Source organism: Oryctolagus cuniculus, chromosome 9, assembly GCF_964237555.1.
Source record: "Oryctolagus cuniculus chromosome 9, mOryCun1.1, whole genome shotgun sequence".
Taxonomy (NCBI): Eukaryota; Metazoa; Chordata; class Mammalia; order Lagomorpha; family Leporidae; genus Oryctolagus; species Oryctolagus cuniculus.
In genome coordinates this window covers 72,858,390-72,886,328 of record NC_091440.1, presented here as the reverse complement: position 1 = coordinate 72,886,328, position 27,939 = coordinate 72,858,390, and the positions used below count along the sequence as shown (strand labels likewise).

The 27,939-nt window shown below is 42.6% G+C and overlaps 1 protein-coding gene and 1 non-coding gene across 2 annotated transcripts in view; both read right to left on the bottom strand.

Annotated features, from left to right (window-relative positions):
- FOXO1 (forkhead box O1) overlaps nucleotides 1-27,939 on the bottom strand; it is a 107,063-nt gene that overhangs the window by 59,821 nt on the left and 19,303 nt on the right. The window lies entirely within an intron of this gene.
- On the bottom strand, nucleotides 15,820-15,926 carry LOC127487192 (U6 spliceosomal RNA). The gene has a single exon (XR_007913758.2). It is a non-coding gene; the product is annotated as a U6 spliceosomal RNA (small nuclear RNA).

Here is a 27,939-nt window from a genome sequence, read left to right as displayed (position 1 = left end):
CATCCCATATGGGCAATGGTTCAAATCCCGGCTGCTCCACTTCTCATCCAGCTCTCTGCTATGGCCTGGGAAAGCTGTAGAAGATGGCCCAAGTCCTTGGGCCCCTGCACCCAAATGGGAGACCCGGAAAACACTCCTGTCTCCTGGCTTCGGATTAGCGCAGCTCGGGGCATTGTGGCCAGCTGGGGAGTGAACCAGTGGATGGAAGACCTCTCTCTCTCTCTGCCTCTCCTTCTCTCTCTGTGTAACTCTTTCAAATAAATAAATCTTTTTTTTTTTTTTTCAAAAAAAAAAGTAAATGCTTAAAACAGCGGTATTTAGATTGTAAATACACTATAAAGCCATCATGCCTGGGGACAATATAACTAAAATGAATGAGCAATACAGTTTCAGAACAGTGAGTGTCATTCTTTCTGTCCTGTTATTTAAACATATTCTTTACGACCTCACTGGATCTGGAGATCATTTAGAATACCACTTTAGGATGTCATTGTACCTAAAATTGTACTACAAGTCTACTACAGAGACTTCAGTACATTACTAAAGGAGAAGATTTTAAGATACCACCATAGCCAATATTAGGTACACTGTGTATCTTAAGATATGACCAATAAATTTAGAATCATATATAAGATTCTCAGCGTGAAATACGTGTGAAAATAACAAAAAAATCACAGTTTCTGCTGATTTATGACATTGAGGGAGTGAGCCCATGATTCCCATCAGTCTCCCTGAAATACTGCTGAAGAAAGCAAACCCTGCTTGAAGACAGCCCACACTCTGAGCTGTCCACTTGCTCCCCATGGAACCCTTCTTATGCCCCTAAAACAGGAATGGTACAGCAGGAAAGAACACACATAAGGGCGACTGTAAGAAGTAGGGAGTAGTACTCTTCTCAAGCACAAATGAGTTTTAAAAGGCAGAAACTCTGCACCATCTGATGAGCCTTATTATCACCCTCCTCCCATCACAGCTACTAGAGTTCATATCAACAGTGAATAATTAAAAGCACTCTAAGAACTAGGGGGCTATGTTTTGCCCTGCCTTTGTTTGCAGGCCATATCAAGGACAGGGTGGGAAGGCTCTTAGCAGAAAAGGCACTGACAGACCTGAGGGTTCCAGTTATCCATCCTCCATTTATCAGCTGTCACACCAGGGAGACCTTTTATTTCCCTGAGAACCCTGGGCTTCTCAACCTCTCCCACAAGCATCTATAAAGATCAAGTGGGACAGAGCATGGCAGGCACACATACTGGCCCCTTGGGCATAAATGGTATCACTTATTGGGTAGGGGGTGGATGTCCTAGGAATGCCATTAAATTATCAGAATGATACGACAGGTTTTCAAGCTTAAGATAGAAAACAGAAGAGACTCTTGACATGTGTATGTATTACAAATATACACACATACATATACATGCCAAAGTGCCCAAGGAGATTTCTTTCATGAAGAAAGATGGCCCTACCACTTCTGTGGACAAGAAATTTTACCATCTAAGGCACATTTCTTGTTTTTTGGAAGACAATTCCATTATTGGTATATCTGTTGATCTACAATTTTCATGGCAACTTTTGTTTTGTTTTGTTTTTAAAGATTTATTTGTTTAAAAGGCAGAGTTACAGAGAGGGGGAAAGGAGAAAAAGATCTTCCAACCGCTGGCCCCCAGTGGCATCCAAATGGCCACCAATGACAAGGGATGAGCCGGGCCAAAGACAGGAGCCAGAACTCCATCCCAGCCTCCCACATGGATGTCAGGGACCCAAGCACTTGAGTCATCCTCTGCTGCCCTCCCGGGTGCATCAGCAGGGAGCTCAGTGGGAAGCAGAACAGCCAGGACTCAAGCTGGTGCCCACACAGGATGCCAGTGTCACAGGTGGCAGCCCAACACACTGTGTCACAGTGGACCCACAGCAACTTTGTAAATGAGGAAATGACCCACAAACTCTGCTTTCCCTGTTCACATATTCTTTTCAGCAGCCAGAGGCAAAGTAGTGAACTTTTATCAGTCACAGTTGTAAGAAAGCTGTGAGATGATGAGTGGTTCTAAGAACTGGAGCCTTGGGATCTGCATACAGAAAGTATACCAGACACATGAAAACCCTGTTTCTACAGGAGGATCATCACTAGGTCACTGAAACACTCACAAGTGAAGGTATCCATTTTCTTGGAGTTGTATGTATATCAGAGGGCAGGGTCTACCTGAGAAGCAGCTAGAAGCAGAAAGAGCATGAACAAGTCTCTGGCCTGTTCTTAGGCAAACACGGATGTGACACAGCTACATGTGGTTTGCAAGAGGCCTCCTCATTTTATGGTCTGCTTCTCCAACCCATCACCAATCTAAATCAATTTTTCTCCTCAGTTTACTTTAAAAAAAAAAAAAAAGTTACCACACACACAGAGACTAAGTCTGAGCCTTGAATTACATCAAAGTCTGCAACTTCGAGGTTGCAGTTCCCACAGCAGCAGCAACTGTGCTCCTATCTACAACTACAGCGTTACTGTATATGGTTGCCTCTCCAATTTAAGAGCCTATTGAGCATTGGGTCGGTGTGGCCAAGTCACTGATACTATGAATTTGAATTTCCTCTCACTTGGTAGAGTTTAGCAGATGATGTGGGGTGTCAGCATCTGCATTTAAAACAGGTCCCCAAAGAGAAAGCACACTGAAGTCACTTGAGCAGAAATGAACATGGGTCACACCAGGGCATCTGGCAGCTGTGCCTTTTCAGATGTACAGTCTCCTACTAGGACCCTGTGACCAGGCCTGCCAGGATATATTTCACACAATTTAAAGTTGGGCCCTCAAGGCTGCCTCCACTATATGGCTAGTTTTTCCAATGGCCTGTAAAGAACTTTAACACAGAGAAGAGAAAGTAAATGAGGACCCTCTTTAAAGATAAACAATGGGGAGGGAAAGAGAGACAGCACCCAATCACCAGCATTTGAACCACTAGCTCTTCTGTACCATGAAACAGCGGTTTTCAAAGGTATTTTCCAGTAGTTCTAGTTCCTGATTTCAGTGGCCACTCTGTTTCAGGAATAAGTACAAAAATCAATACAGAAACAAATGTTGTAAAAGTCCCAAGGAACTAACTTGGCACTAGCGGTTCTGTATAAGTCCACCCAGCCATGCCAGGATGCTTCTAAAAGGTGAATTTTTTGCAGAACACTTGGTCCCCAATGCCCCAGTTTCTTCCAGTGACTGGAAATTTTACAGCTAGACCACATTTAACCACCAGGTTATGTGCTTATTAGTTCACTTGGAAACGCAAGTGCACCAAGGTGAACAGGATCCTCCCACCCCCTTTTCAAATCACAATTCTGTAATGTGATGGTGTCACATTTGATTTATCCACAAATGCTACCCAGAGCGAACAGCCTACACAACTCAAGGTCCTTGGAGTTGTAAAAGGTCTGAAAATGTAGTCAGTACCCATGCCATTTAGTAAGCAGGAAAAAGTAAGGAACAGAGGGAGACAAATCACATACAAAGTTTTGTCCCCGAGAATGTCAGAAGTTCTGGGCGCTGCACAGGCAGTGGAAACCCTACTCTGGGCCCTGAAGAGAAGAAAGCTTGAGCATGTTAATCATAGTAATACTCCCTCTTATCTGCACAGGACTGAGAGAACCACAAGAGGAGCATGGATACCCCCTCAGCCCCTCATCCAGAACCTCCTGGATTCCAACTGTGTATAAAATAAGGCCCATTATTTAACATCTCATTACACAGCTTTCTCCTGGGAAGCTCACCCCTTCCTAGCTCAAAAAACCATGATCAAGTAGCAAGAAGGCCAAGCAAGGCACTGTGTGAGGAAGCACTTCCAAAGCTCCAGAAGACATTATGGTGTCTCATGCTCCCAATGACCACCTCCAGTCACCCCAGTAACACAGAAAGGTAAAGTGAACCCAGAGCAGAGAAGTACATTCATGCAAACAAGCAATTGCTGAGTTCAAAGGAATGAACATAACAGACAAAATCTGTGTGCCCCTACAGACTCATCCTCTGTAAGTAGGGAGAGAGACAAGGAGAACGCATACAGAGATAGATGCCAACAAACGCTATGAAATACAAAGCAAAGAGAAGGGTAGACGGCACACACTGGCGAAGCGATGCCAATGATGATCAGGAGTCATCAGGGAAGATGGCACTGAGAAGGGATCACCTGAGTGAGGGAAGTGATGTTGACAGAAGTCACTGGCAGACAACTTGGGAAGAAGAGTGTTCCAACCACAGGCAAAGGGTGATACCAAAGCCCTGAGCGGGGAACATGCTTGACCTGAAAGGAGGCCAGTCTGACCAGGACACACAGGAGAAGGAAATGAGGCAGAGAAATGACTGGGGGACTGGGCCACAGAGAGCCTCATAGGCCATTAGAGGGAGCCTCAGCTGTTTTGCTCAATGAGCCAGGCAGGCACAGCAGAAAGCAGAAGATCACTTTGGCTCTACTGAAGACAGGGAAGCAAGGGCAGAAGTTGGCAGGCCAGTAACCAATAAGGTGAGAAACTATAGTGTCCTGGACCAGGGTGCAGGATAGAATAGGCAAGAAGTGGAAGGCACTTAGATATACGAGGATGGTGCTTCAAAAGGTTCATGGAAAGTGAAATTAAAAGTAAGCATATTTCAAGGCAGGAGAAAAAAAAAGCTTTGAAATTGTTTATATAAGGAGTCTTCAAAAAGTTTATGTAAAATGTGTATTATGAATCATCTACACATGGATTTCAAACATTTTTGCACTAAAATGAACTTACTTTTCCATCCCATTTTTCTATGATCTCTTAAGGTGCCTATGTATTTTGAAGGTAAGGATGACAGAATTAGCTAATAAATTGGATGTGAAGTGAGGAGGGAAAGGAAAAAGTCTCTTCCTGGACCAAAAGTGTTTTTTGTGGGGCCAGCACTGTGGCGCAGCAGGTTTAACTACCACCTGCCACACTGGCCTCACGTCTGGGTGCTGGGTAGAGTCCCAGCTGCTCCACTTCTGATCCAGTTTCCTGCCAATGCACTTGGGAAAGCACAGGCATACAGCCCAAGTGCTTGGGCCCCTGCAACCACTTGGGAAAACCAGAAAAGCTCCTGGCTCCTGGCTTCAGACTGACCCAGCCCTGGCCATTGCAGCCATTTTGGGGACTGTGGCCATTCCACTGGATAGAAGCACATGCTCTTTCTGTGTGTGCGCATGTCTCCATCTCTCTGTAACTCTGCCTTTCCAACAAATGAAAACATCTAAAAAACAAACACACACAGAGAAAAGGGATGAAAAGAATAAACTGGTACTACGAGGTGGTCTAGACTGGGAGCCTCAGACAGGGAAAGGAATAGATGGAGACAGAAACAAAGAAGCAGGTAACATCTGTATCTCCTACCACCAACCTCCAGGGCCAACATAATGCACCAGTAGGGTGGATTCTCACAGGAAACACCTGACACAGCGAAAGCATCCCAGGTGTCCTTTCTTCAACTAAATCCCTTCTCCTTACCCAAACTTGTAAACACATAACAAAGGAGTTTCTAACAGTTCATGGAAAATCCACATCACCTCTTAATTCCATTTTTCCATGAACTTCTTAGAGTTCCCTTGTCCTGAAATCCCACACCCCTCCCTGCTGGAGCCAAGTCACTTTAAACATAAATAACTCAACACTTTTAAATGTTATACAAAAGTATGCTTCTCTGTACAAGTTTCAAATGGGATGACAGGAAGAGAAATGGCAATTCAGGGAGCAATCTATCCCTTATGAGTAAGAAGGCAAAGGCCAATGCTGATCACTGAAAAGAGAAAGGGGAAAGAAATCACATCAGATCTCAGATTCTTGTGACACACCTCCCCCAAAAAGTAGTAATAGGTTATGTCCCCAGCATCCAATGGCAAGAGAGGAAATTCAGTCCCACCCAAGAGACACATGGAGACACAGTACACAACCTTCAATAGGCCAGCACTCCTAACGTGTGTGTGAGTGAAGGAACGACAGTACAGAAAGAAGTAACATCTAAGATGCCACTTGGGGTTAAAAAAAATCATGATCTGAAAAGGGGGGAAAGGATTCAAATAACAATGACTGAGAAGGAAGCAAAAACAAATATGGTATTTTATTCTCTTATTTGAAAGGCAGAGTGACAGGGAGACAGATTGACTAGTTCACTCCTCAAATGCTTGCCAACAGCTAGATTTGGACGAAACCAAGGGTTGGAGCCAGGAATTCATCCAGGTCCCTACGTGGGTGTACTTTGTGAGTCATCATCCACTGCCTTCCCAGGCACATCAGTAGGAAGCTGGATCTGAAGCAGAGTAGCCTGGACTCAAATGAGCTCTGTGAAATGAGATGCAGGAGTTCCCAGCAGAGGCTTAACCCACTGTGTCACAATGCTCACCCCCTGGCGTCCCATTCTTAATTTCAGGGTTTCCTCTGCAACCAAAATGCTTTTCTGTACCATCCATGGGCACAACAAATGAGATGTTTTACATGTGAAATTCTCTGGAGAGAAGGGAAAGAATTCAAATTAGAGACGCTCTTCCCATCTGCAACAAAATAAGGACTCAATGAAAGGTGGCTATCTCAGAAACCTGTCTACAGATTTCACCTAAAATTTATGAGGACCATGAAATGGAGAGGTCTGGATCTCACACACACTTTAGGTCTCATTCTTTCATCAGCGAAATAGAAATCAACATGTCATATACCCACCACAACTACATCTACTGTTCACACACTGCCTCCAGACAGTTCAAGACTTAGGAACATTAAATATATGTAGAACAGGGGCTGGCAGTGTGGCATAGTGGGTAAAGTCACCGCCTGCAGTCACGCATTCCATATGGGCACTGATTCAAATCCTGGCTGCTCCACTTCCAATCCAGCTCTCCGCTATGGCCTGGGAAAGCAGTAGAAGATGGCCCAAGTCTTTGGGCTCCAGCACCCACATGGGAGACCCAGAAGAAGCTCCTGGCTCTGGATCGGCGTAGCTCTGGCCGTTGCAGCCAACTGGGGAGAGAACCAGCGGATGGAAGACCCCTCTCTCTCTCTGCCTCTCTTTCTCTCTTTGTAACTGTACTTTCAAGTAAAGTAAATAAATCTTTAAAACTGTATGTGTGTGTACACACACACACACATATATGCAGAATAACAATACATACTAAAATGTCTACTTTTTTCTTCTAAGCTCCTAAGAGCTGTGCTCCATTTTTTTAGGACAGTGTTATGGCAGGCAATTTGGTTGAATCATAAAGGAAGAAAGGACGTAATTTTCACTTTACTGAATGGCAGAATTATGAAACCTAGAATGGTGCAATATTTAAAAGTACTCCTAACAACAGCCTTGGAGGTAGGCAAATGTGGAATTGATTTCAGGTTACAACTTTTATTAACTATGTGATCTAAATAAAATAGCTAAGCCTTGGTTTCTTTGAAGGAAACTGTCTACCTTATATGGAGAGTAAGAATTCACATTCAAGATGCTCTGAACATATGGCACAAAATAACTACTCAACAAAAGTAGCTATCCCATTAACCTGCTGACAGATTAACCTCAATCTTTATTTCCATGGCAGAAAGCCCTACAGTATGTTGTGAGACTACTGTCTGTTATGTTAGGGTCTACTCAAAAGATATCTGAAGTATTAACTTCATTCCTCAGAGTTGCATAACATTTGTATACAGCATTACATAACATCTGTATAATTTCTCCTAAAGAAATGAGCTTCACATTACCTCTTATGTACTATCAGCCTATATCCCATTAAAAACTTACCCTTCATCCTAAAATGAAAATCTCAAATTTCACAAATGGCAAAGAGCTAGACTTGTGGAAGGAGTGTTTATTTAGGCACCACTATCTTCAAGTGAACTGGTTGAACACCAGCAAGACATTCTGAGACATCAGCATCAACTTTCAAAGTAGCCACTCAAGCAGTCTCATCTATGCAGGAGGCAAATCTATCTTTCCCAAGTCAAAGATCTCCAAACAAAGTCGCCAAGGTTCCTGCCAGCTCCACAAGATCTCACTACTGCCTGAGCCCATTTCATCAACTCTAAAACAGGGTTAATGGATCACTGTGATGATTAACAGAGGTAATACCCATCATGTGTATACAACTCTTTGATTTTTGAAAATTCATCTTTAAAATTACTGATAAATTTCTACTCTTTGGAAATTATTGTCTAGTGTATTCGTATCTTGCCCACACCCTCCAGAATTACTAGAGCTGTAAGTAAGCATGAAGAAGGAATTGCTCTACTCATTAAGAAATAACTTCTTCAGACAACAGAATTCCCAAGAATCTTATCGGGTGTCATTCAAAGACTAAAGGCCACACTAATCATTTTATGACTTTATGTCTGCTGTGGTACCCCATTCATATAGACAAAATCTCAGGTGAAAGAAAACCTTTTACTAAAGGTGGTAACTAAATCCAAACAAAAACCACCTAATTTGCACGTATTCATTTTTCCTCCAAGTCCTCCAATGGAAAATGACACAATACCGTTAAGAGCGAAGAGCAACAATGAAAACAGAAAAGCTGGCTTCTGAAAAATAACAACCATTATATTAAGATGCAGTTCTCCGACTATGACCATTTAAACATTTACCCATTGTAAGCCACTCTATGAACAAAAGCTGGAGATCATGTGGACATTAGTTATTACTGTAGCTGACTGTTTTGAAAATAAACTTTTTCCTCTGTATATCACATGATAACCCAGAATACAGACCCACAAACTTGCCAATAACAAGAAATAAAATGAGATAAGCAATAAAGTCAACAACAGAATTAAATTACACTGACAAGTTAAAATGCTGGATTTAAAATAAACATAAAACTGGAAGTTCAACAGAGTTTAAGAAAAAAATAAAAAGTGAGAAACTAAAGGAATGCATTTGGAGGCAGGCAAAGAACTGTTTCTTTTGACTGTAAAGCTTTGTATGAACCACTAGGGTTGATAGAAATACTGAAAAAGGCATTGTCGTCTTAGGCTGCATTAACCAAAGTACATGTCATGATCAGAGAAAATGAAAGTCCCCTGCACTGTGAACTGATCACACTGTATCTAGAGGGGCTGAGCTCTCTATTGGCACCTCTAAGAAAAGGACACTGAAACATGGTCCTGCTCAAGAAGTTACGGTTAAAGTAGCTCCCTAGCCCTGAAGATAAACAGACCAGGTTACCCTCTGCAGAAGCTGAAAGGGAATGTGTGATCTGGTCTCAACTCTAAGATCTCATGCACCTGGGAACTGTCACCACATTGTAGCCTGATCATCAACAGAAACCAGGCTTGCAGCGATCAAAACTGTTGATAACTAATATTGCTGCAAAAATGCATCACCCAGGAAGTTCCTAAGAGTATATAAGATGCTGTATTACAGGAGCTTCATAAGAGGTTACCAGACCTGGCAACGCCTTGCTTTACAACACCTAAAACTCGTACCAAAGAGAAATACTCAAATACCTAACACTTATCAGGTATTTCCTGCCCTAATCTGTTACCTGTATCATTTCTACTTCTGCTTCATATCATGAGAATGACACTCTGACTAAAGAGGACAGAAGAGAATTCTAGCACTCAAGTACCCTTTTGGACGGAAGAGAATTCTAGCACTCAAGTACACTTCTCATCACAAAGCAAATGGTGGTTGGCCAGGCAATTTCATTTAACAGCTTTTTAAAGTTTATCAGTTCCATTCAAATAATTTTTTGGAAATTTTTAAAGCGTATGGAACACCTATTGCCTTGACTTAATATCTTTTTGATATGCATGCAATGGAATATATATGACAACATTGCTGGCAATGCACTAGGAAGAAAATTTACATCAACTTCATTAAGATTTTGAATTCAAGGTTCTTTGACAATCATAAAACATGGTTTAAAATGCTATTTGAAAGTAACAAAAAGTTTGAGCACCATATAAAGTTCTGACTGGATAATCTTAAACTAATAGAAATTATGAAGCACTTGTCTCTGTAATAGATTATTAAGTGGATGATTAGTAAAGGCAAAATTGCTTACAGTTTTAATGCAATGGTATTACCACACTGAACTGAGATAATCATAAATTAATATATTACATTGATCTGGACTTATAGCAGGGGAAAAATGAAAACAAAATCATTACCATGACTATACAAATGTGGCGTGATTGATAATAAGTTTATTATGACCAAGAACTAACTTGATAAACACATTGATGCCATCCAAAAACTTTTGATAATCTGACAAATAATAATCTGTCACCCAAAAATTCTCAAGAGAACTCTCTCCACCAAAAGAAAATAAATACGGTATTGACGATGTATACTGCTTGTAGTTTCCAATGTTACTGGATTGCTTTTCTAGTACATCCAACAAATTCTAAGTATCGCTCAGAAAATGTCCACAATTTCCCACTGTTAACACTCACGATGGCAATAGCAGAAAATTAATATATGGCTCAGCAGAAAATTCTATATAAAACAGAGCTTCTTACAATCTTAACATTTCCTTTATCTTAAACTCAATTACCACAAAGGGAAAGTGGTTATGCGATCTTGAGACCATTTTATATAAGACAACCTCCAAACAGTTTTGTGTGTGCAAATTGTTGAACTCTTTATTTAGTATAGAGTTAGTGTTCTGTGTATAAAGTTAATTGAAAATGGATCTTAATAGAGAATGGAGGCCGGCGCCGCGGCTCACTAGGCTAATCCTCCGCCTAGCGGCGCCGGCACACAGGGTTCTAGTCCCGGTCGGGGCGCCGGATTCTGTCCCGGTTGCCCCTCTTCCAGGCCAGCCCTCTGCTGTGGCCAGGGAGTGCAGTGGAGGATGGCCCAGGTGCTTGGGCCCTGCACCCCATGGGAGACCAGGAAAAGCACCTGGCTCCTGGCTCCTGCCATCGGATCAGCGCGGTGCGCCGGCCGCAGCGCGCTGGCCGCGGCGGCCATTGGAGGGTGAACCAACGGCAAAGGAAGACCTTTCTCTCTGTCTCTCTCTCTCACTGTCCACTCTGCCTGTCAAAAAAAAAAAAAAAAAAAAAATAGAGAACAGGACTGGGAATGGAGAGGGAGGCAGAAGAGGGGTGGGAGTGTGAGTACGGTGGGAAGAATCAGCATATTCCCTAAGTGTACTTACGAAATGCATGAAAGGTTTCATTGGGGGGAAAAAGCTTAAAAAAAAAAAAAAAGATAACCTCCACTTTCAAATATTTTAGGCATAAATTAAAGGAAAATGTGGCATGTGACAGAACCCTTATATAGGTACTAACCTTCTTATTACTGTTGGAAGACATACCTTAGCAGGCACACTGCAAAACACAATCTAGGGGGGCAGGAGCTGTGGCATAGCAGGTAAAGCCACCGCCTACAGTGCCAGCATCCCATATGGGCAATGGTTCAAATCCCGGCTGCTCCACTTCCAATCCAGCTCTCTGCTATGGCCTGAGAAAGCAGCAGAAGATGGCCCAAGTCCTTGGGCCCCCGCACCCACGTGGGAGATCGGAAAGAAGCTCCTGGCTTCAATGGACACAGCTCCAGCTGTTGAAGCCAACTGGGGAGTGAACCAGCGGATGAAAGACCTCTCTTCTCTCTCTGCCTCTCCTTCTTTGTGTAACTCTTTCAAGTAAATAAATAAATCTTTAACAAATAAAAAACCACAATCCAGGATGGTACAGATCATTGGCCCTATTTTACAGATGCTGAAACTGCACTGAGAGTTCATATGATGTACCTAGAGACCAGGGAAGAAAGAAAAGCCTTTTTCATTCTTACTGCTTTGTATTTAGAAAATGCCTGCTACATGACACAGTCTATGAAATAAAGTAATAGAAAAACAAATTCTAGCCAGACATTCTGGTAACAGAATGTATTCTTAACTAACCCCACTTCTCAAACCATTGTTTTAAACACTAGGAAGGCTGCAATATTCCCAGGTCTGCTCACAAAGGCTGCTCACAAAGGCAATAGTAAACAGCTTGGACTCTCAAGCAGTTAAAATGGTTTTAACAAAGCAGTAAACAGCATATAAAACTGAAAACCCACCACCTTCTAAAGCCTCCTATCAGTGACAGCTTCTGCCTCACACCCTGAAAAGTTCTCTGTTCACTTTTAGAGAATAAATAGTAAATGCATTTTTGCATCACACCAGTTATGAACGGAATTCCATGTCTCTAAAGACGCCTATTTGTCTACACAGTACCATACAAAGGATCCCCGCCGCCCGCCTCAGGAACTCCTTCCACTTGGTGAACTGTTAAACCTCTGCATCAATGCTAACTATATTATGTAACAAAGTGATAAACCCCCACCAACACCTCCCCTTGAAAAACCTCCCTTGAGGGGAAGGTCCTTACTGACTCTTAGTTGAGGAAAGATGCCTAGATGCACTCTCATACGCTCCAACCCATGAACTTCCCTGAACTACCACCAGCCTCTGCCCCGACCATGACATCAGCCTCAATTCCTAAACAATCAACATGTGCCCAAGGATGACTTAACTGGCATCTCATGCAATAAAGTTCAATCTGGCCAAAATGCCTAAAATCTCACAACCTCTTTTCTATGCAGAGTAACCATCAGGGGAGTTATATTGTCCCACAGGAAGGCATGCTCGCACACAACTCTCAGGCACAAAACACCCCTTTCCCAGTTTTATCTTTACACCTCCTTCCTCTCTATTTCTTTAATCTTCCAGATCATGAGCAATAGAACCAGGCAATCACCTCGGCTGCTTCTGCGGCTCATTTGTATCCAAACAATTTTACCAGTACTCCCCTCCCATACAGCTTCCACCCATACAGGCCTCCAGAAATCACTCCCAATTCTCCTACCCTTTATTTCTCTCTCTCTCCCCCACCCTCCTTCCCTGTCTCTTCCTATCTCTGTATAACTCTAACTTTCAAATAAATAAATAAATAATCTTTAAACAAATAAATTGTGTGACCCCAGACTGGATCCTGTATCACGATGAAGTCATTATTATGGACACTAGAACATGGAATAAAAGTAGAATTAAAGCATACTATAGGGGCAGGCATTGCGGCACAGCAATTTAAGCCACTGCCTGGGACACACACAACCCACACCAGAGTGCCTGGTTTAAAACCTAGCTACTCTGCACTTCTGATCCAGCTCCCTGCTAATGCACCCGAGAGGTAGCAAGTGATAACCCAAGTATTCCTGACTTCTGGCTTAGTTGTGGCACAGCCCCAGCAGCTGAGGACATTGTGGAGTGAATTAGCAAATGCAGATCTCTCCCCTCTCCCATCTCTTTCTCTGTCATTGTGCCTTTCAGATGAAATTTTTTCCAAATATTTTATTAGCAAGTTTCCTGAATGTGACAGCTGTACTATGAATCCAAGAGAATACTCCTGTTCTTTAGAAATAAACACTGAATCATTAGGGAATACAGCACCACCACTTATAGGAACTATCTTGAATGGGTTTGGAAAATATGTGTATGTGTATAAATGCTCATATATATATATACACACACACACAAAATTCAATCAAATGTGGCAAAATATTAAAAACTGGCAAATCTGGGTAAGAAATATAAAGCAAGTTTTTTAAATTGCTTTTTGAACTTACCTTTTGGAAAGATTTCAAAATAAGTTTGTTTTTAAAAGTCCATCAAGGAGGTACAAAGGAAACTTCAGAGTGACGGCCATTTCATTCTCTTGAATACGGTAATGTTTCACCAGTTTAGGTATACCACATGTGTCGAAACTTATCGAACTGAACACCATAAAGTACAGATATACTTGGTAGTGATTACTTAATAAAGCTTTTTCGTCACATGAATATTCTGAAAGATTTCAATATTTCTGGGCAGTCACAGGAAATCTCAACAAACGTCACCATGTAGTCCTCTCATCTCTTTGCTGAACCCTTCCCACTTGCCTCTTGTAATCCTGAAGAGCTTACTATGCTATCTCTATTTGTCTTCTGCTGTATGTGACTTCCTGGAAAAGGGATGTGTGGAACTTATACTCAAACAATCTAGACTCAAATCTTGGTTATGCCAACTCACATGCTCAGAGAGAAGCCAAGTGTCCTAACCTGTGGAATGGGGATATGGCCACCTACTCACAAGATGTGGGTGCACACTGGCAGGGTGGTTGTTAAGATCAAGTTAATGGAGGAATTACATATGGGGGTATTTTGTAAACTGAATTAACACAAAATGCTGTTACATGTCATTACCTCCACATACCTAATGCCTTGTAGGCTCAACCTTCTCCCAAGTTGTCCCCCAGGCGCCTTCTCTGAAAATAAGACTCACCTCCCACTTGAAGGAACTCACATAGGACAACTAGAGATTGAGGCCACCAGTGGTCTAGAAGCTTATTCACAAGGGCAGCCTGTGAACAGGACACACTTAATGCAAAGAACACAACCTGTGTATGTCTAATATTTATGAGCCAGCCCAAAGCCTTGCTCTTAAGATCAATACCTGAATTCAGTATTAATCAATAGAATACAATGATTAGACCACAATGGTTATGAAACATAATAGTCAGATGGTCAGGACCGGCACTGTGGTGTAGCAGATAAGACTGCCACCTGTAGTGCTGGCATCCCATATGGGCGCCAGTTCGAGTCCTGGCTGGTCCCCTTCTGATCCAGCTCTCTGCTATGGCCTGGGAGAACAGTAGAAGATGGCCCAAGTCCTTGGACCCCTGCACCCACATGGGAAACCTGGAGGAGGCCTCTGGCTCCTGGCTTCGGATTGGCACAGCTCTGGCCGTTGCAGCCAAATGGGGAGTAAACCAGCAGATGGAAGACCTCTCTCTCTCTCTCTCTCTCTCTGCCTCTCCTTCTCTCCTTCTTTCTCTGTGTAACTCTTTCAAATAAATAAATAAACCTTTAAAAAAAAAATAATAGTCATGACATGACAACGAATTTTGAACTGCCTAAGATATCACAACCTGCCTAGCTAGAAGTGTATAGACATGGGGCCCACCCACCAGTGGCCATTCCTTTGCACAGCTGATTGCGGGCCTAGGCTAAAACCTGGGAAGAGACCACACATTCAAGGTTTCCCTGTGAGACACTGGGTTCTGTAACAAGAAGTACAAATGAGAAGTTTCAGAGTGATTAAATACGTTGGTGGAGGTTGGTGCTGTGGTGCAGCAGGTTAAGGGAACACCAGCAATGCGGCCATCCCATATCGGAGTCTCAAGCTGTTCCTCTTAAGATCCAGCTATCTGCTAACGTGCCTGGGAAGGCAACAGAGGATGGCCCAAGTGCTTGGGCTCTTGCCACTCACATGGGATACCAGAATGGAGTTCCTAGTTTCTGGATTCTGCCTGGTCCAGACCTAACTGCTGTGGCCATTTGGGGAGTGAATCTCTACCTTTCAAATAAATAAATCGGGGGGGAGGGGGATAATGTGTTACTGGAGAGAGTATAAATCACTCTGAAACTGTGAGGCCTGCAATGCAGATGGGAACTGGAGGTCAGGCAGGCTCCAGCACACCACACAGCTGAGTTTATGCTTTGTCTTTGCTCAGCCCTCAAGCCCATCAACACACGACATGGTGAGAACATTTGAACACATCATTTAGTGTTAAGTTATGAAATAACACCTACCACCTAAAAATATTCAATAATACCTTCTATCTTTCTATCTCAAAAAAAGTAAGGAAAAGCGGTCTGAATTGTAAATAGCTATACCAGGAACTCTAGTCTTCCCACAATGCTAAGCATCTTGCTTTAGGACTTCAAGTACTATTAATTTAAACAAGGGGACCTGAAACCCTGAGAATCTCTGATTATACCAAACACCCAGGTACAGTCTATACACATGTAAGCCAGGGGAAATCTTTTATTTATTTTTTACTTTTTTAAAAAATATATGGAATGGTTCACGAATTTGCATGTCATCCTTGCACAGTAGCCATGCTAATCTTCTCTGTATCATGGGGAACCTTTTAAAAACAATCTGAAGCTGTTTGTTTTCCAATTTATTCCTACTGCAGGGCAAAAACTGTCAACATTGGAAAAACCAGGAAAGGCTTGTCCTTTAATGGACTGGTCTGGCACTCAAGAAAAGAGCCCAAAACTCTCTATTTTCCCCTTTAAGTACTGTGAAGACTACATACTTCAGCAGCACCACTCTGTTATTTGCTTTGTTTAACTCTTTTCATTTCTCCAGTGGGAGGGAAGCTGCTTGAGGTACAACACCAAGATTCCCTCTGGATCTCTTCAATGCAATGTGGTTGGGAAGGAGAGCCAAGGGGTAATGCCCCCCAGTGAGGCTTACTTAAGTGTGGGAGAATTTTGACTAAATTAATAATAATAATAAATAAGTAGAATGAAGCCACTATGGTGAATAAAAAAAAATGGAACAGATACAAAATAATTATTGCCAAAATCTTTGCCCTAGAGTTCTCATTCATGAGGGCCAAGAGAGGCCAAGCAGATGGTGGAACAGCAGTGCCATGAAGGAAAAGGGGTCCCTGCTGGAAGTTGTGTTCTCCCATTTTCCAGCGTAACCAAAGCAGGCCTAAGAACTGAAATGTTCTTTAAATGTGAATGGAACTTCCCCGCATATACCAAAATTAACTCAAAAGGATCAAAAACCTGCTAAGAGCTAACATTAAAATCTTAGAAGAAAACTGGCACAGGCAACAGAAGGGAAAATAAAGGAAGATAAATGGACTTCAGCAAAATTAAAAACTTTGTGCTTCAAAGGACGCCAACCACCCATGTTTGAAGCAGCATTGCTCACTATATCCAAAAGAGGAAGCCACGCAAGGGTCCACCTATAGCTGAATGAATAAAATGTGGTTATACACATACAAAGGAATGTCACACGCCACAACATGGATAAACCTTGAGATGATGATGCCCAGGCAAATAAGCCAGTAAGAAAAGGACCAACACTGTATTTGACTCAGTTCATAGAAAGTATCTAGAGTAGTCAATTTCACAGGCACGGAGAATAAAAGAGGGTAGCCCAAGTGCAGGAGGGACAGAGAGTAGGGAGTCAGTCATTGTTTAACGGGAATAGTTTCAGATTTGCAAGATGAAAAGAGCCCTGGAGATAGATGGTGGCCATGGCTGCACAATAATGTAAATATACTACTGTCCCTGATCCATACACTTACAAATAGTTAACGTAGAAAAAGACTAAAAAGACAACCCACAGAATGGGAGGAACTATTCGCAAATCACATGTATAAGGAAGACTTACACTTAAAATATATAAAGAACTACTAAAACTTAATAATAATAAGACAAACCATACAATCTAAAACGAGGTCAAAGATCTGAGTATTTCCCCCCCAAAGAAGATCTACAAATAGGAATAAGCTCAGTATAATTAGTTATCAGAAAAAAGAGAAATAAAACCATAATCAGATACCCCTTCACAGCCTCTAGGATGCCTAAAACAAAAGACAGAAAATAACAAGTGTTACAGAAAAAATAACAAGTGTTCACATCATTTATAGGAAATGTTCAGAATAGGCAAATTCGCAAACATAGAAAGCAGGTGAGTAGCTGCTCAGAGCTGGAGCATAAAGGGTAATGAGAAGTGGTGGGCAATGGGTATGGGTTTCTTTAGGGGTGACAAAAACATTCAAAAATTGATTGTGGTGATGACTGCAAAACTGTGAATACTAAAACCACTGAATTTTACTCTATAAATGGGTGAATTATATGGTATGTGACTATCTCAGTAGCTTTGAAAATATGAATGTGGATGTCTGTCTATTCCATATCTTTTTTTTTTTTTTTTAAACAGGCAGAGTGGACAGTGAGAGAGAGAGAGAGAAAGGTCTTCCTTTGCCGTTGGTTCCCCCCTCAATGGCCGCCACGGCTGGCACGCTGCGGCCGGCGCACCGCGCTGATCTGATGGCAGGAGCCAGGTGCTTATCCTGGTCTCCCATGGGGTGCAGGGCCCAAGCACTTGGGCCATCCTCCACTGCACTCCCTGGCCACAGCAGAGGGCTGGCCTGGAAGAGGGGCAACCGGGACAGAATCCGGCGCCCTGACCAGGACTAGAACCCGGTGTGCCGGCGCCGCAAGGCAGAGGATTAGCCTAGTGAGCCACAGCGCCGGCCTTGTCTATTCCATATCTAAACACACTTAGTCACAGTAACTTTCTGAATGGCAAAGGAAAGTATTTACAAGGCTTCTTATGATATATTATAGGAATTCTACTTTCCTCAAGACAGGTACCTGGCAAGAGAAGAGAAACGAATCCTATACATATTTTGTCAAGCATCTAGAGTCATAAAAAAAAAAGTTACACAGCACTGTACCAAATAAGGCACTCATTATCAAAGCTGGAAACTTAATTATGAGAAATTTCACGCCTACTCCCTTAATTAGCTATTTTACAATTGAAGTCTTGACAATAGCTCATGAACATCAAACTGTTAGCCCACATTACAGGTATGTGACAGGAAATGAAGGATACTCCACATTCCACAGTTGTGTGATTTTACAGAAGAATTTAAGAAAGTTTTCCTTTTCCAATAAACCATCCATAATGAAGTCCTTTTGGAGTTTTCCCAATCAGCATAGAGCTCTGCTTTGTCCTGGAGTGATCTGCAACAGGACTTGGCATTTAACTGGCTCCTGTCTACAAGGCTATACACAAGCATATATAATTGTCTTGCTATATAGATAATAACAAAATCTCACTTAGACATTGACAAATGAATAGTCCTGCATTCAATACAATGAATACAAACCTAAGAAGCTGCAGGAAAAAAAAATTGTAAGTCACTCTAAGTGTATTAACAAAAGCACCTTTGGTACCAACTTCTCAATAAAAAATATTCTAGAAACTTGATGTCAATCTAGCATCACTCATTAAAATCTGAATCTCTAAACACATATCATTTATTATTTTTAATCAAACATCCAACTTGTGGAGCATCTGGAATTATTCTATCTGCCTTAGATGAGTATCAGACATCAGAAATGCTTCCAGAACAGGCTTTCAATCAATCCTTAAGGCCTAATTCCACATTAACAAACAAAAATACACACACACTGGTTCCAGGGCAAGCATCTGACACAGCAGTTAAAACACCACTTGGGATACCCACATCAAAGTGCCTGAGTTCACATTCCCCCTCTACTTTCAATTCCAGCTCCCGGCTAGTGCACACCCCCAGGAAGCAGCAAGTGATTGCTCCAGTAGTTGAATTCCTGCCTTCCACGTAAGAGAGCTGGATTTTCCTGGCTTCAGGATAGCCCAGCCCTGAATTTTATCAGCATTACAGCAGTAAACAATGGATAGAAGATGGATCTCAGTTTGTGACTCTCTTTCCCTTTCTGTCTTTCAAATAAAAATAAATTAAAGGGCCAGCAATGTGGAGCAGGTTAATCCTCCACCTAGGGCGCCGGCATCCCATATGGATGGTTCTAGTCCCGGCTGCTCCTCTTCCAATCCAGCTCTCTGCGATGGCCTGGGAAAGCAGTAGAAGACGGCCTAAGTCCCTGGGCCCCTACACCCTCGTGGGAGACCTGGAAGAAGCTCCTGGCTCTTGGCTTCAGATCAGCACAGCTCTGGCCGTTGTGGCCATTTGAGGAGTGAACCAGTGGATGGAAGACCACTCTCTCTGTCTCTCCCTCTCATTGTCTGTAACTCTACCTCTCAAATAAATAAATTTAAAAATCTTAAAAAATTAAAAAATAACAAATAAAAAGAGAAAAATGCTGGTTCCCATTCATTCTGATTCTTTAGTTTCAAGTAGGAAAAAAGGAGTGAATTCAAGATGATAAAATTTTTCTGTAAATTGCTTAATATCAATCTGCTGCTTTACAGAACCATTATATTATAAACTTTAGGAGGAACTTAAATGTTTCTAATAAAAGTGTGTTAACACAGAGGCCAAGTCTTAAATATTTATAGTTTAGTACTAAAATCCTTGGGATGAAAAGGAGACATACCTTGCTGAGGCAGTTCTAAAAGAAAAAAAATCCGGGGCTGGCACTATGGCATAGCAGGTAAAGCCGCCACCTGCAGTGCCAGCAACCGATATGGGCACCGGTTCAAATCCCGACTGCTCCACTTCCAATCCAGCTCTCTGCTATCACCTGGGAAAGCAGAAGATGGTCCAAGTCCTTGGGCCCCTGCACCTACATGGGAGACCCAGATGAAGCTCCTGGCTCCTGGCTTCGGATCGGCACAGCTCCAGCCGTTGCAGCCATCTCGGGAGTGCACCAGTGAATGAAGACCTCCCTCTCTCCCTGTCTGCCCCTGCCTCTCTGTAATTCTGTCTTTCAAATAAATAAATCTTTTTAAACAAAGAAAAAAATCCTGGTCAGTTGTGTTTTTACTCAACTTCAATAATCTGCTTGTCACACATTCTTGAAATTTTTGCAGTCAGGTTTATAATCCTTGAGCAACTATCCTGCTAAGACTATAATCAAAACATTTTCACAATTATAGCAAAGTATTTTTACACACAAAAATTTCAAAGATACCACATCTCGGCAATCCCCTAAACTAAAATTCATCAGTTCTAATCATTGACCTCTACAACTGAGCAGGCTGGTCCCTTCTGCAGGAAGAGCTTCTGTCAATCAGGCACACCCTCTTGGTAAGGGCGATGGCTTCACCCATCCTTTGCCCTCTGCTCAAAGGCTTACCCTGCCCACTCTCGGGAGCTTGACTATGGTCCTGACCATCAGGATGAACTGCACTTGTGTAACTGCTGTCCCTCCCTGGGGACCGACCTCATGCATGTCACAGACCCATAGAAGAACATGTTTGCAGAAGAAGCAGACCAGTTCCTCCTCTGCCACAACAGGCTACACAACCTTGGACAAGGTCCTCTACCTCTCCTGATCTCCATTTCCTAGACTGTAAATTGGTGATGATAATGCTTACTTTCAAAGGTTGCTTTAAGGGGGGGACCGGTGCTGGGGTGCAGTGGGTTAACGCCCTGGCCTGAAGCACCAGCATCCCTTATGGGCTGCGGTTGGAGACCCAGCTGCTCCTCCTCCAATCCAGCTCTCTGCTATGGCCTGGGAAAGCAGTGGAAGATGGCCCAAGTCTTTGGGCCCCTACACTTGCATGGGAGACCCAGAAGAAGATCCTGGCTCCTGGCTTTGGATCAACTCAGCTCTGGCCATTGCGGTCATTTGGGGAGTGAGCCAGCAGAATGGAAGACCTCTTTCTCTTTGGCTCTACCTTTCTCTGTAACTCTTTCAAATAAATAAAATAATTGTTAAAAAAAAAAAAAAAAGAAAAAAGGACAAAGGTTGCTATGAGAATGAAATAATATGTACAGCAAGCCTCAACAGTACCTGGCCCAGTGTACATGCTGAATGCATGACAGTAATTATGAACAATATTTCTTAAACACTGACTACATGCCAGACATTATTCTTTAAGCATCTTTACACTCATGTTAACTCACACAGTCCTTACAACAACCTCCCATCATTTTACCCCAATCTGTAAGTGAGCAATAAAGATTAAGAACTTCACTCATAAGTGCAGCAAGTCTGGAGTCAAAATACGACTGATTCCCACTCAATACAGGCAGGGTGAGCAGCAGCTATTGATCCTGGTCCCCATTACCTACAACAGGTCCCCAATGAGATCTCACCCTTGGCCTTAGTCCTCCTATCCATCATATTTTAACCAATTCAAAAAAATGTCAGCCTCTTATTTTCTGCCTTCTGCATATACTCTGTTCTATGCTAATGACAACAACTACCATTTATGAAACACTTCCTACATGCTAAACACTACTCTGGCACACATTTCATAGTTTATTCAGTTCTCACAATGATCTATGAGCTACTATACATTTTCATATGAGAAAAGTACAGCACAGTGATGCCAGTTGCCCAAGTGTCTAAGCTGCTAAGTTCTGAAGGTAGGGCCTCACCCAGGCAACGTGACTAGCAAGACCTAAGCTCTTAACCACTCCTATATGCTGATTTCCAGAACAACTGCTAACTTTATGGGAAGAACAGCCAAATGCATGGTGCAGATAACCTAGACTCTAGAATTTCGAAAAGCTTTATGCTTATCTGTAAATTATGGAATAACTTCAGATGAGATTGAAAGTTCGGATGTACCATACTTAGGTCATTTCCTTTCTAAGCTACAGTACACATTTTTACCACCAACAGACCACTATTTGGCTAACAATGACACGCCTGGCCACTTTCTATTTTTCATATTTTAAAAGAATTCTTAAAATTTAGTTTTCTGTTGGCATAGTTCAATGGTAGATAACAGGAATACTGTGAAATGTTCTTTCTTTTTCTGGATTCTATAATGTCAAGGATTGGTATAGTAAGGTTAATTTAGTACAATGACAACAGTGAATCAGATAATTTAAGGACCTACTAATTTAAAAGTTGTACCAGAAAAACATGTCAAGCCGGTTGAGAACGTCTAGCATCATCACCATTATGAAGAGTTAACAGAGGAATGTTAAAAATAAGGTGATAAGGGGCAGGCACTGTAGCATAGCAGGTTAAGCTGATGCCTACAGCGCCGGCATGTCATAGGGGCACTGGGTTTGAGTCCCAGCTGCTCCACTTCCAATCCAGCTCCCTACTAGCACACCTTAGAAAGCTGCAGAAGATGGCCCAAGTGCTTGGGCCACCACACTCACCTGGGAGACCCAGATGAAGCTCCTGGCTCCTGGCTTCAGTCTAGCCCAGCCTTGACCACTGTGGCCATTTGGGGAGTGAATCAGTAGTACAAGACTTCTCTCTGGGGGCCAGTGCCGTGGCGCAGATTAATCCTCTGCCTGCAGCGCTGGCATCCCATATGGGTGCCAGTTCTAGTCCCAGCTGCTCCTCTTCCAATCCAGCTCTTTGCTATGGCCTGGGAAAGCAGCGGAAGATGGCCCAAATCCTTGGGCCCCTGTACCCATATGGGAGACTGGGAAGAAGCACCTGGCTCCTGGCTTCAGATCAGATCAGCTTCGGCCATTTGAGGAGTGAACCAACAGACGGAAGACCTTTCTCTGTTTCTCCCTCTCACTGTCTGTAACTCTACCTCTCAAATAAATAAATAAAATCTTAAAAAAAAAAAAAAACAAAAAACTCCTCTCTGCCTTTGCCTCTCCATCTCTGAAACTCCGCCTTTCAAATAAATAAATCTTTTAAAAATGATATAATATGAAAAAATAAAATTTTTTACTTCTCCATCAAAAAACTGTCATGTCATTTCTTTCTTTCTTTCTTTTTTTTTTTTTTTAATGTCTGTCTCATGCCTGTAACTATACTCTGGGGCTTCCAGGACAGAGAAGTGAACAGAATTCCACGTGGAAGAGCCTGCAGTCTGAGGGGAGACAGGGCAGAAGCGAGAGGCTAATTTGTGAGACCGTCCACTGGAGAATACACCCTGTTACAGGGAAGCAATGGAAGAGAGTCTGAACAACTGCAGAGGAACTCAAGACGAAATTGGTGGAGGAGGTGGCAAAAGAGACAGTCTAGGAGGATAGAGGAAGGATCCAAGGAGGAAAAGCAGAAGCAGCTGATTGGTATAGGTGTGAGGAAATAAAACAGCCAGGAAAACAGAGTGTTAGGCCCAGCTACATACACCCCAAGGATCAAGGATTTGAGGATATGAGAAGGCAGCCACCCACATTAAGAAACACATGCACTCTTTACCATAGTGAGAAGAAGAGACAAAATATGTTCACCCTAGGACATGGGGTGCATAAGAAACTTCCAGCAGAGGGGGCAGGCATTTGATGTAGCAGTTCAGCTGCCAGTTAAAGGCACCTTCATCCTACACTGGAGTGCCTGGGTTCAATGACAGCTCCATTCGAGATTCCTGCTACCCAGTGCACACCCTAGCAGGCAGCAGGTGATGGCTCAGGTAGCTGGGTCCCTGCTACCCACAAAGGAGACCTGGATTGGGTTCCCTGCTCCTGGATATTTGGGGAGTGAACCAAGAAGATGGTCTATCTACCTATCTCTAAAATAAATAAAATTTTTAAAACAAAAATTCCAGGGAAATTTTGAAATGGAAATAAGATAAGTGGTGATGCGCTGAGACTGTAGGCAGGAGGTTTAGAGAGAGCTCCACCCAGTTGATGAGGTGGAAGATGCTCAGCTAAGATGATGGAAATGGAAGGGAAGGGAGGACCTGAGAGAAAGCAGCCAAAGACCATGGGCAGCTGCTCTTTTTAAAGTTCTAATGTGTAAGAAATCTCCTATCAGAAGGTTCACTCCTGATTCAAAAGGAACCGCTGCCAATGCAAGACACCATCTGTGGCTGCCTCAGCAAATGCAAGTGAGGACTGCAGGTCTGTCCACCTCTGTCACAGCACACACTGACCCCCAGCCGCACACACTCCTTGTCCTTGGTGAGCACTCAGGGCCTCCTGTTTTCCTGACTTAAAGAGAGGAGGCTGTAAAAGGTGGGATGGGGTAAATAACAAGAAGGGAAAAATACTTTCTACTGCTGCATAGTCAAAGACTCACTAGGAATTTCTAGGAATCAACAAAAGTTCAAACACTGAAAGAATTGTTTAAACCCATTTTCGAAAGCAGACTTTTTTGCTTTCTCTCTGCAGGGGCGTGGAAGCTAGGAGAGGAAGGAGACAGCTCACTGACTTCAATAACCCCAGAGCAGTAGCTGGGACAACAAAAAGGGACAAGAGAGACAGGTAAGAAGGTCCAACGAAGCCAGAACGACAGCTCTGCCATCTCTACAGCAAGGTCACAAGCCTCCAGGCTGACAGAAGAGGAGGCCTCACCCTCTGACATACTAACCCTGCTTCCATCTCCCACGCAGCAGGGCCCCACATCATTCTTCTAGTTTAAGGTACAGTAAATAAAGATAGGAACTAAGTGTAGAATTCCCTCACTTGCTTGTTTCAACTGTTTGAAGTTACTGAGTAAATAACAAAGAAGATTTTAGTGTACAAAAAAATAAAATTTCCCCGGAGCAGCATTTCCCAAGCTCAACACCCTTACCATTCGGAGCAGGGTATTTCTTTGCTGCGGGAGCAAGTCCTGTGCATTGAGGAGGTTCAGCAGCATCCTTGATCTAATCAGATGCCAGTAGCAAACCCTCCCCAAAGTTATGACAACCAAGAATGTTTCCTGAATTGCCAAACATCCCCTAGAGGGATGTGAGGGGTAGTTAAGGATCAATGGCCCTGTCTTTTGTAAGGATCAATGCAGAAATACTTAGAATTGTTTCTCTTTTCCCTTTTATCCAGAAAACCTCTGCAAACAAAATGCCTGCTGGGGCGGGAATCAGGTTGGGCAGCACATGGTACAGCAGTTAAGATGCTGCTTGAGACACTCACCCTTTATCGGACTGCTTGAGTTCACGCCCCAGCTCCACTTGAAATTTCGGCTTCCTAACTATGTGCACCTTGGGAGGCAACACTGAATTTCAGGATCCTGGCTTGGGCCTGGCCTAGCCCTCACTATTGTAGGCATTTTAGGTGTGAACCAGAGAGTGGAAGATCACTCTGTCTTTTCTCTATTTCTCAGAAAAATAATTTTTTAAAGTAAAATGACAGAGGAGGTAGGGGGGTGGACAATAAGTTTTATCTATGTGGCAACCACAATCTCTTAACACCCACAATAGTCCCAGATAGCACTATTCTCATTTTTTCAGATAAGGAAACCCATACAAAGATGTTAATTTGCCCAAGCATTAGCTTAACAGCCTTGCACAGATTTGGCGACCACATTCCAAGTTCTAAACACTATAGGATTTCTGGCCTGAGGAGCCCTTTTACTTAATTGAACATAAATTCACTATTTTTAATAAAGCAAGTATTAATAACCCTCTACATAATCCTTATTAAATGACACAGATCTTATCCATTAGGAACCATTTGCCCAAGAAAAAATGAATGTGCTACCACTTCTTACAAACAACACAGGTAAGAGGAGTTCAAAGAATCGAAAGGGAGGATGACCGCTGTTTGGAGATGAGGACCAAGCCAAGCAAACTCTGACTCTGAACCACACCACTCTATCCATTTTCCAAAGTAAAACCTGAAGACTTTCTCAAGAAGGGGATTCCCCAGAAACAGGTCATGGGATGATGAGAAGGGGAAAAGGACAGCTGTGGCATCCCACATGCCTAAGTCTCAGGTTCTCCAAACTGTAGGAGGGTGGACCAGGAAGGTCACTTAGCCTCCTGTGGTCTGTTTTCTACCTGGGCAATGGAGCTGGTACCACAAACTAAATAGGACTGAACAGAAAAATGCTAGATGTGGAAAAAATTTCATACTGTCCTTCTCCCTTACATGGCTTACAGCCTTCCTGAAACTTAAGCTAACCCCAAGAATTCTCTTTTCTGTCCAAATGGGGCAATGTTTGTCACTTCTATTTCTATCCTACAGCATCAACAAGGACAAGTCCATGCCCTGTAAAAAGAAGTACTTTTCCTCTGTCTTCCAAGCAGTATGTGAAAGGAGTAACAACCAACGGTGGGGCCCACTAGATCCCACACCCTCCCCAATCTGGAGAGGAAACCATGAGGTGACTTCTGTTTGCCACCATGAGCTATGACTGGGTCACTTGGTCAATTCCCCCTAACCACACATTAATCATCACCACAAATGGACCCAACGTTTTCTCCTTGGAGGACAAGAAAATCCACTAATCCAAAGACTCACTATATGAAAGTATTTTTCCATCCATTGAAGAGTCTAGTTTGCTAGCTAGCCAAACTAGTTAAGATCCCTATCTTCAAACTGTCAGCATATACATTGACTTTTTAGATTCTGTGAATTAACTGATTATACATTGATTTTATTTTACCTTAGTATATCCAATTTAGTTTTCCTCCAAGATTCTAAAGATAATCACCATCTTTGATGAAGCACAGTGAAGTGGTTAAGCCAGAGATCTAGATTAAAATCCCCGACAGCACTTACTGCTTGAAATTGGACAAACAACTTAGCTTTACTGTCTCAGATTCCACATCTACAAGTGAGGAAAGTAATAAAAATGTACCTTATATGTCATATGAGATTAAGTGATACATAAAAAGCACTGACAGAAGTATAGGGCATGGTAAGCACACAATAAATATTAGCTATTTCTTTATAGCTACTAAAACATAACATTTTTTTCTTTTTTTTAAGATTTTATTTATTTGAGCGATAGCGTTTCAGACAGTAGAGAGAGATAGAGAGAAAGGTCTTCCATCCATTGGTTCACCCCCAAAATGGCCGCAACGGCTGGCGCTGCACCAATTCAGAGCCAGGAGCTTCTTCCAGGTCTCCTATGCAGGTGCAGAGGCCCAAGCACTTGGGTCATCCTCTACTGCCTGGGAAGGTCATAGCAGAGAGCTGGATGGGAAGTGGAGCAGCCAGGACTTGAACTGGCACCCATATAGGATGCCATAAGGGATGCCAGCACAGCAGGCAGAGGATTAACCAAGGAGCCACGGTGCCAGCCACACAAAACATCACTGTTTTGTAAAACAAGCAAAATCCTAAAGATTTTTTTTTTTTGCATACACCTAAGAATTTCTGGGATGTGTAACAAGCGCACCCAAACCCATTCTAAACATAGCACATTACCACCGTCAAAATGAAATGAAGCTACAGTGTACCCCAGTCTGCCTCATCATTGCAAAGGCATCTCTTGCGGCTGTCGCCACACAGAACCTGGATATCTTATCCCTTGGGAATCCAACATCGGCTCAGTCCTGTCTTGCTCCGTAGCACATAAAGAACTCTCAAGTCTACTTGCCCACATTGCCCTCTCAAAGTTCAGCACTTGCTTGGCTCCAACATTCTCTCAAGGAGGAGACTGAAAAATCACAAACTGCATTTACACTTCAAAAACCTTAATGCTTCCACTAAATGTGTGTTGATGAAAAGGAAAAATATAAAGAAAAAGTAATTTCCCATACTTAGTACAACCCACTCAAACATTTGGTGTATTTCTTCCTAGATGTAGTTATTCAGAGCCAGAGATACTTCATAAGATTAGAAGCCATTTAGACACAATTTTATATTTTGCTTTTTCACGCTGCTATGTATTTCTT